Genomic DNA, 8,350 nt, shown 5'->3' on the forward strand with positions numbered 1-8,350 from the left:
TTCATATTTGCCCAAACATGATTTCAACCACATCATGTTTTGCCAGTGCTAGCCAAAAATGAAAGGGATCATCAGGGATGAGAACAGTGGATAAAAGGAGGCAACTTAGTCAAGTAGCAAGAGAAAGAAGTTAATAACATAAGGATAGCCCAAGGATCTGCATTGGCATTCATCATCTCTTAGAAGAACCAGAGTGAAGCTAGGTGGCACAGTGGATGGAGCATAGACCCTGGAATTAGGAGGACCTGAGTTCAAATCTAGTCTTGGGCACTTAATAATTACCTAGTTGTGCAACCTTGGGCAAAAGATTTAACCCCATTGTCTTACAAAAACCAAAAAAGAAAAAGAAAAGAATCAAATACAGGGTAATGCAGTGGGAAGGGAAGCATCCTGAAGTTAGAGTTCAAATTCCAGCTCTGCCATATGTAACTTTGAACAACTTACTTTTACACCTGCGGGCCTCAGTTTCCTCACCTATAAAAAGAGGCTGTCAGACTTGATAACCTCTGAGATCCCTGGTAGTTCTCTGATCCTATTATCCTAAGTGCTAAAATGTATTGGGAAGATATTTTATGAAAGATTTCTAGAAAGACAGGAAAGGGGAACAGCATTTATTTAGTACCTATTATATGAGAGGCACTACACTAAGTGCTTTAGGAATATCTCATTTAATCCTCACAACAAGGTTGGTGCTATCATGGTCTCTGTTTACTGAGGAAACCAAAGCAGGAAAAGGTGAAAGATAATATAGTCAATAAGTGTTTGAAGCTACACTTGAACTCAGGTCTTTCTGTTTTCAGGTCCACTGTGCCACCTAACTGCACTGCATAAAATACATTGAATAAAAAAGCACAAATAGGTTGCAATCTACACTGGCAGAAGGAGCATGCAATTTCATAAAAAGCAAAGTTAACACTTTGCCCAGACTTCTCCTTTGTCATCATTACATTTTATATTACCCCACATATACTTGTGTACATGGCCTTCAGCCCTTTCTGACTGAAAACTCCAGGAGGACAGGGCTTGAGTTGAGTCAATCTTTGTACCTCTAGTTTGGAGCAATGAGCTTCATGCATCGTCACACTTAATAAATAAATGTCTGCTGAACCGAATTGAAAATGTCCTTTTTGCCTGTTGTTTCTGTGCTCTCCAGGAGGTTGGAAGGACTGATCTTGCTAATTAGGAAAATGCATTAAGAGCATGACTTACAGATGGTTCTAGAGACTGAACGTCTCATTTGCATTGAGCTGTTATCTTATTGATTGTGTTAAATTAGGAGATCATCCCACTGTCTGCAACACTCCACCATAACTATGAAATCAGTTATTATCAAGAGGCAGCACAAGCCCCCCTCACTCTTCAATCACCCTTCCAAAGGCTGCCGACCAATCCCTGAGAGCTCTAAGTTGAGTTTCTACTAAAACCACAGGCATCAGCAGAAACTGCCTGATGACTCTCATTGCCATTGGATCTGGTGAACTTGCTTTTGAGTGCCTTCATACACATGGGCAGCAGCTTTCTGGGCAGCCCAGGGACAAATCTCTGTGTCACCTTGGGTAAGTCACTTCTCTGTTGGTTTCAATTCCCCCACCTAGAAAATGAGAGAGGTAAACAAGATGATCTTTTCCAAGTCTAAAATACTATAATCCACTGGGTAGGACAAGGACTGGGTCTCATAGTCCCAGCTCTTCCTGGGTGTTTCCTATCTGGGCAGTTAGGTGGCATAGTGCATAGACCTCCAAGCCTAGAGTCAAGAAAAGTTCAGATTTGACCTTATTAGCTGTATGGTGCTGGGCAAGTCACTTTATCTCTGTTGGCTTCAGTCTCCTTATGTATAAAATGGGAATGATAATAGCACTTCCCTTCCAGAGTTGTTGTGAGGATCAAATGAGGTAATTATTGTAAAGTGCTTTACACAGGAGGATCTGAATTCAAATTTGACCTCAGACACTTCACACTTACTAGCTGTGTAACCTTGGGCAAGTCATTTAACCCTGATTGCCTCACATCTAGGACCATCTCCAGTCATCCTGATCTACTTCTGGCCACTGGATCCAGATGGCTCCAGAGGAGAGAGTGAGGCATAGCACCTCCCTCACTCAAATCCAATTCATGCTCTTGTTATGGCATCATCTCCATGAAGGCATGGTCTTCTTCAAGAACAAAGAACACAGTGGATAGAGCACTGGTCCTGGAGTCAGGAGGACCTGAGTTCAAATCCAACTTGAGACACTTAATAATTACCTAGCTGTATGACCTTGGGCAAGTCACTTAACCCCATTGCCTTGAAAAAATGAAGAACCAACATCATTATTTGTATCTCTGGCACTTAGCATAGTGCCTGATACATAAGAGGTACCATATAGATATTAACTATTAATTATTATAATCCACTCTCCTCATTTTATAGTGAAAGAAATTGTCTAAGATAGAAATAACTTACCCTAATTCATAAAGGTAATAAAGATGGGATTAAAACTCACTTCTTCTTACTCAAAATCCAATGTTCTTATCATCACATTGCACCAACCCAGATGGGCTCCTCTTCCATTTCCCAAACCATTCCTGAATACAAAAGCCAGAGAATAAAGCATTATTTTACATTACTTTACATAAAAAAATTGAAGGAAAAGATAGAGGCAGAGATTTTCAGACTGTGGATGCATTCATGCTAAGAGAGATATATCAGTCCATCCACAAAACTGTCCTGAAACTTCTTCTGTAGGTGTGCGGTTAAAGATAGAACCCAGGAATGAGATACCAGGGCACTCTGGGGCTAATTGTTCAAGACTGGGTGAGAAAATAAGTTCATGACATTGCAGTGATATATGAGAGAAGGCATAAGGTACATGGTTCAGGAACGGTGGTCTCCAGACCAGCACAGAGAAGAAGCACATACCTTCTATGGATGTTGGCAGCCTGGGAAACATCTGTGGTTATTCCACCCTAGTTACAATCCTGATGAGAATGAGGATTCAGAGGCCACCATGGCTATCACATATGTTGGTAGCAGATTTTTATTCTGCTCCAGGTACTAGTTCCTCCGTAAATACAAGGAGGGAGAAGGGGAAAATGGAAGGGAGAAAAGAATAGTTGGGGGGAGGAAGGAATAAAAAAGGTGGGGAGAAAGTGGGGGGGGGGGACAAGGAGAAATTGTAGTTCTCCTTTAGGATGATTACAAGGGTGAGCTGTGATGAATGGCTGTAACCTGGGAAAGAAGACAGCAGAGACCTCCAGGCAACTGGTCACCAGCAGAAGGAACCAGCAAATTCATCATTCAGTTGTCAGAAGGTGACCTCCAGCTGCCTTTGAGACTAGTTTTTACTCCTAGCTCACATGGGATTGGGCACTGCCAGCAGTGGGTATCACCAATGACAGGACCACCTCGACCATTCTTCCTACCTCCTACAGACAGAAGGAAAATAATTAACTTAGTGCTGTGGATCATGGGTCCCATATCCCCTAAAAGGATGGCAGAGTGCTTGAGGTGTCCTGGAAAACTCCAATGTGTATCTCCCATCTTTCTCTTCTGCCCCCTACAAAAGCCTAAATCCTCTGCTTTCAATACCAGGATCCCCAGTCTGATATGGTTGGGTGCCCTGACAGATGCAGCTTTAAAGATTCATTCTTCCACTAGCTTTAAACACTATTTCTGCTGCAAAAATTTTATGAAAATGACAGGATATAGAGCAGTTGTGATTAACTGTATTGGTACTGGGAGGGAAAAAGCCCCCCCTTATATACTGCTATACACACATTATCTCAGGAAATCCTCGTTAACATCCCTATGAAGTAGACTGTAAATATTATGCCCATTTGATAGGTAAAGTAAGTGAGGCTTCCAGAAAAGAAACGACTTGAAGAGGGAAGGTGATAATAATAATTGTGATACCTATCCCACAGGGTTATTTTAAGGAAAGCCCTGAAGAATTCATATTCACAGTAAATGCCAGATCTAGTATCCAAATCCTGGTTCTTGGACTACAAACCTTTCCATCGCACCATTAGAGCTAGTAAAACTCTGAATCCAAAATGACAGAAGATAACAGTTGGGTTCTGGATGGGGGAGGGGAGAACTTAAGATGTCATAGATCTAGAGTGGACCTCAGAAGTTATCTAAGTCAACATTCTCACTTTACAAATAAGGAAACTGAGGCCCAGGAAAATTAAGTGATTTCTCTCAAGTCACATGAATAGTAAATGTCAGAAGCAGAATTTGGACCCCAATCTTCTTACTCTCAAGTCAGTGTTCTTTCAATTGCGTCAAACCACATTCTTCTCAAACAGAGAGAATCTAGAAAGGCGGGTGGAGCTGTTCAGGTGATCTGAAAAAATGTTGATTAGGCATGGAGCTCCCAGCAGGTCAGTCATAGAAGTATCTCTCTACAACATTTGTAACTAGTGGCCACCTAGAGACCTCTAAACTAGATTAAAGGCCAGGTGGGCTGAGTAAATCAGTAGGATTCTCCCCTTTCTTTCATCCTCCTACCTCCTGATCTAAAGTAAGTGACAAGAGTATGCCTCAACATATGGTGGAAATGAATTTGGATTGAATGAAATCAAAGGAATTACAACTAAGTGTGAAAAAGTCTTGATCAACTTAGATGTCTCTGATAAGTTATAGAAAGAACTGGAAAGATGTTACATAGAAAGAATATTTGGACTGGCTAAGGAAACAACCATTTCCTAGTAGATTTTTGGGGAAAATCTTTGCATCAAATACCAAGTTATTTCAGAATTTATTTGAGATATGAGTAACAGTACAGTTTTCCCATAAAACCAATAAATAGGAAGGGGTAATTAGATGATTCAGTGGCTCGAATGCTGTGCATTCAGAAAGATCTAAGGTCAAATATGACTTCAGACACTTACTATCTGATGACCCTAGGCAAGTCACTTAACCCTGTTTCTTTAATCCACTGAAAAAAGGAAATGATAAACCACTCCAGTATCTTTGCCAAGAAAATTCTATGGATTGTACTCATGAGCTATGGTATGCATGGGGTCAGGAAGAGTCAGAAATGATTGAACCATAACAATAAAGGGAGCATTTTGGAGGAAAGGAGAAACCCTTGGCTTTGGCTTCAACTGACAGTACAACAAAACTAGATTCAACATGGGAGGGCAGATCCAGGACTACACAGGGAGCCCAACAAAGAAATTACACCATGCCTAAGGGGAACTACTTGAGCTTCTCAGAAAGTGGAGAAAATGACTTTTATCAACCAGGCATTGCAAGATAATCAAATGCTACATGTGCTCTCTTAGCTTGAACACACTAACCTCTGGATTCTGTGCCCCTGGACACTGTGTGTGCTCTTGGGAAAGTGTATCACAGAAATGAGGGAGAAGTTAGCTTGAAAGATTGGGTTGGTTGTACCAACCATGTTTATTGTACCACCTTAATGAATAGCCACTCCTAAAAGCTACTTAAGGCTGGCTGTCTAATGGATTTTTTTATTTTATTTTATTTTATTTTGTTTTACAATTTTCCCCCTAATCTTACTTCCCTCCCCCACCCCCCACAGAAGGCAATTTGCCAGTCTTGACATTGTTTCCATGGTATACATTGATTCAAATTGAATGTGATGAGAAAGAAATCATATCCTTAAGGAAGAAACATAAAGTATAAAAGATAGTAAGATCAGACAATAAGATATCCAGTGTTTTTCCTAAATTAAAGGTAATAGTCCTTGGTCTTTGTTCAAACTCCACATTTCTTTCTCTGGACACAGATGGTATTCTCCATTGCAGACAGCCCAAAATTGTTCCCGATTGTTGCACTGATGGAATGAGCAAGTCCATCAAGGTTGATCATCATCCCCATGTTGCTGTTAGGGTGTACAGTGTTTTTCTGGTTCTTCCCATCTCACTCAGCATCAGTTCATGCAAATCCCTTCTGGTTTCTAATAGAGCAATAGTGTTCCATGACATACATATACCACAGTTTGCTAAGCCATTCCCCAGTTGAAGGACATTCACTTGATTTCCAATTCTTTGCCACCACAAATAGGGATACTATGAATATTTTTGTACAAGTAATGTTTTTACCCTTTTACATAATCTCTTCAGGGTATAGACCCAGTAGTGGTATTGCTGTATCAAAGGGTATGCATATTTTTGTTGCCCTTTGGGCATAGTTCCAAATTGCTCTCCAGAAATGTTGGATGAGTTCACAATATTAGTGTCCCAGATTTCCCACAACCCTTCTAACAATAATCATTGTCCTTTCTGGTCATATCAGCCAGTTTGAGAGATGTGAGGTGGTACCACAGAGATGGTTTAATTTGCATTTTTCTAATAAGTAATGAGTTAGAGCAATTTTTCATATGAATTTGATTTCCTCATCTGTAAATTGTCTTTGCATATTCTTTGACCATATTTTTTGTCAATTGGGGAATGGCTTTTTTTTTAACTTGACTCAGTTCTCTGTGTATTTTAGAAATGTGTCCTTTGTCAGGAAACACTAGTTATAAAGATTTTTTCCCAGTTTACTACATTTCTTTTAATCAGTTACAGTGGTTTTTTCTGTGAAAAAATTTTTAATTTAATGTAATCAAAATCATCTAGTTTGTTTTTAGTGACGTTCTCCATCTCTTCCTTAGTCATAAACTGCTCCCCTTTCCATAGATCTGACAGGTAAACTACTCCTTGATCTTCTAGTTTGCTTATAATATTGGTTTTTTATGTCTAAATCCTTTATCCATTTGGATCTTATCTTGGTATAGGGTGTGAAGTGTTGGTCTAATCTAAGTTTCTTCCATACTAACTTCCAATTTTCCCTGCAGTTTTTATCAAAGAGAGAGTTTTTATCCGAATAGCTGGGCTCTTTGGGTTTATCAAACATCAGATTACTATAATCATTTCCTGCTATTGCACCTAGTCTATTTCACTGGTCCACCACTCTATTTCTTAGCCAATACCAAACAGTTTTGATGACTGATACTTTATAATATAATTTTAGATCAGGTAGGGCTAAGCCACCTTCTTTTGTACTTTTTTTCATTGAATCCCTGGAAATTCTTGGCTTTTTATTTTTCTATATGAATTTACTTCAACTTTTTCTAACTCATTAAAGTAATTTTGTTTTAATTTTGATTGGTAGGGCACTAAACAGGTAGTTTAGTTTGGGTAGAATTATCATTTTTATTATATTACCTCGACCTATACATGAGCAGTTAATGTTTGCCCAGTTATTTAAATCTGATTTAATTTGTGTGAGAAGTGTTTTATAATTGTTTTCAGAAAGTTTCTGAGTCTGCCTTGGCAAATAGATTTCCAGGTATTTTATATTGTCTGAAGTTACTTTGAATGGGATTTCTCTTTCTAGCTCTTCCTGCTGTATCTTGCTGGTCATATACAGAAAAGTTGAGGATTTATGAGCATTTATTTTATATCCTGCAACTTTGGTAAAGTTGCTAATTGTTTCCAGTAGTTTTTTAGATGATTCCTTGGGGTTCTCTAGGTATACCGTCATGTCATCTGCAGAGTGAAAGTTTTGTCTCTTCCTTCCCAATTCTAATTCCTTCAATTTCTTTTTCTTCTCTTATTGATAAAGCTAACATTTCTAATATAATATTGAATAGTAGTGGTGATAATGGCCACCCTTGTTTCACCCCTGATCTTATTGGGAATGCCTCTAGCCTCTCCCCATTGACTATAATGCTTGTTGATGGTTTCAGATAGATAAAAATATGGAATGTTTCACGAATTTGGATGTCATCCTTGTACAGGGGCCATGCTAATCCTCTCTGTATCATTCCAATTTTAGTATATGTGCTGCCAAAGTGAGCATTATCTAATGGATTTTTGACTGACCATTTTGGGGGAACCATACTGATAGGGACTCCTTTAATATGAAATAAGAAATTATTAAGCACTTATGATATGCTAGGCACTGTTACATGCTTTACAAATAGCCCTGAGAGGTAGGTGCTACTATATCCCCATTTTTGAAGCAAATAGAGGTTAAATAATTTCTCTAAAGTCACATAGTAACAATCTCAAACCATATTTGAATTCAGGTCTCCCTGATTCTCTCCTGTATCACTTAGCTACCTCTATTATAGCTACACATAAGCTATTATAATACCAGGAAAATACCTTCTAACATTCCAATACTGCCCCTAGATCTCTGAGAGAATGTGGTAACCCCATTCTAAAGATCTGATGAGACATCTTCCCCCATCAATGTGAGGACAAGCCAGAAAGTTGGCTTTAAAAGTATGTTCAGTTTCTCATTCAGACAGTTTTCTTCTTTTTTCTTTTGGCATTTATTATTGTTCTACCCTTAATGTCATCAATTTGGGGAATGACCACTGTGGAAATTCCCTCCACTGACGAAAATCAG

At 39.0% G+C, this 8,350-nt stretch overlaps 1 non-coding gene across 1 annotated transcript; it reads right to left on the minus strand.

Moving 5' to 3' along the window:
• Positions 1-7,688: 7,688 nt before the first annotated feature.
• On the minus strand, positions 7,689-7,795 carry LOC141510367 (U6 spliceosomal RNA). The gene has a single exon (XR_012474863.1). It is a non-coding gene; the product is annotated as a U6 spliceosomal RNA (small nuclear RNA).
• Positions 7,796-8,350: the final 555 nt, after the last annotated feature.

Source organism: Macrotis lagotis, chromosome 1 (assembly GCF_037893015.1).
Source record: "Macrotis lagotis isolate mMagLag1 chromosome 1, bilby.v1.9.chrom.fasta, whole genome shotgun sequence".
NCBI lineage: Eukaryota > Metazoa > Chordata > Mammalia > Peramelemorphia > Peramelidae > Macrotis > Macrotis lagotis.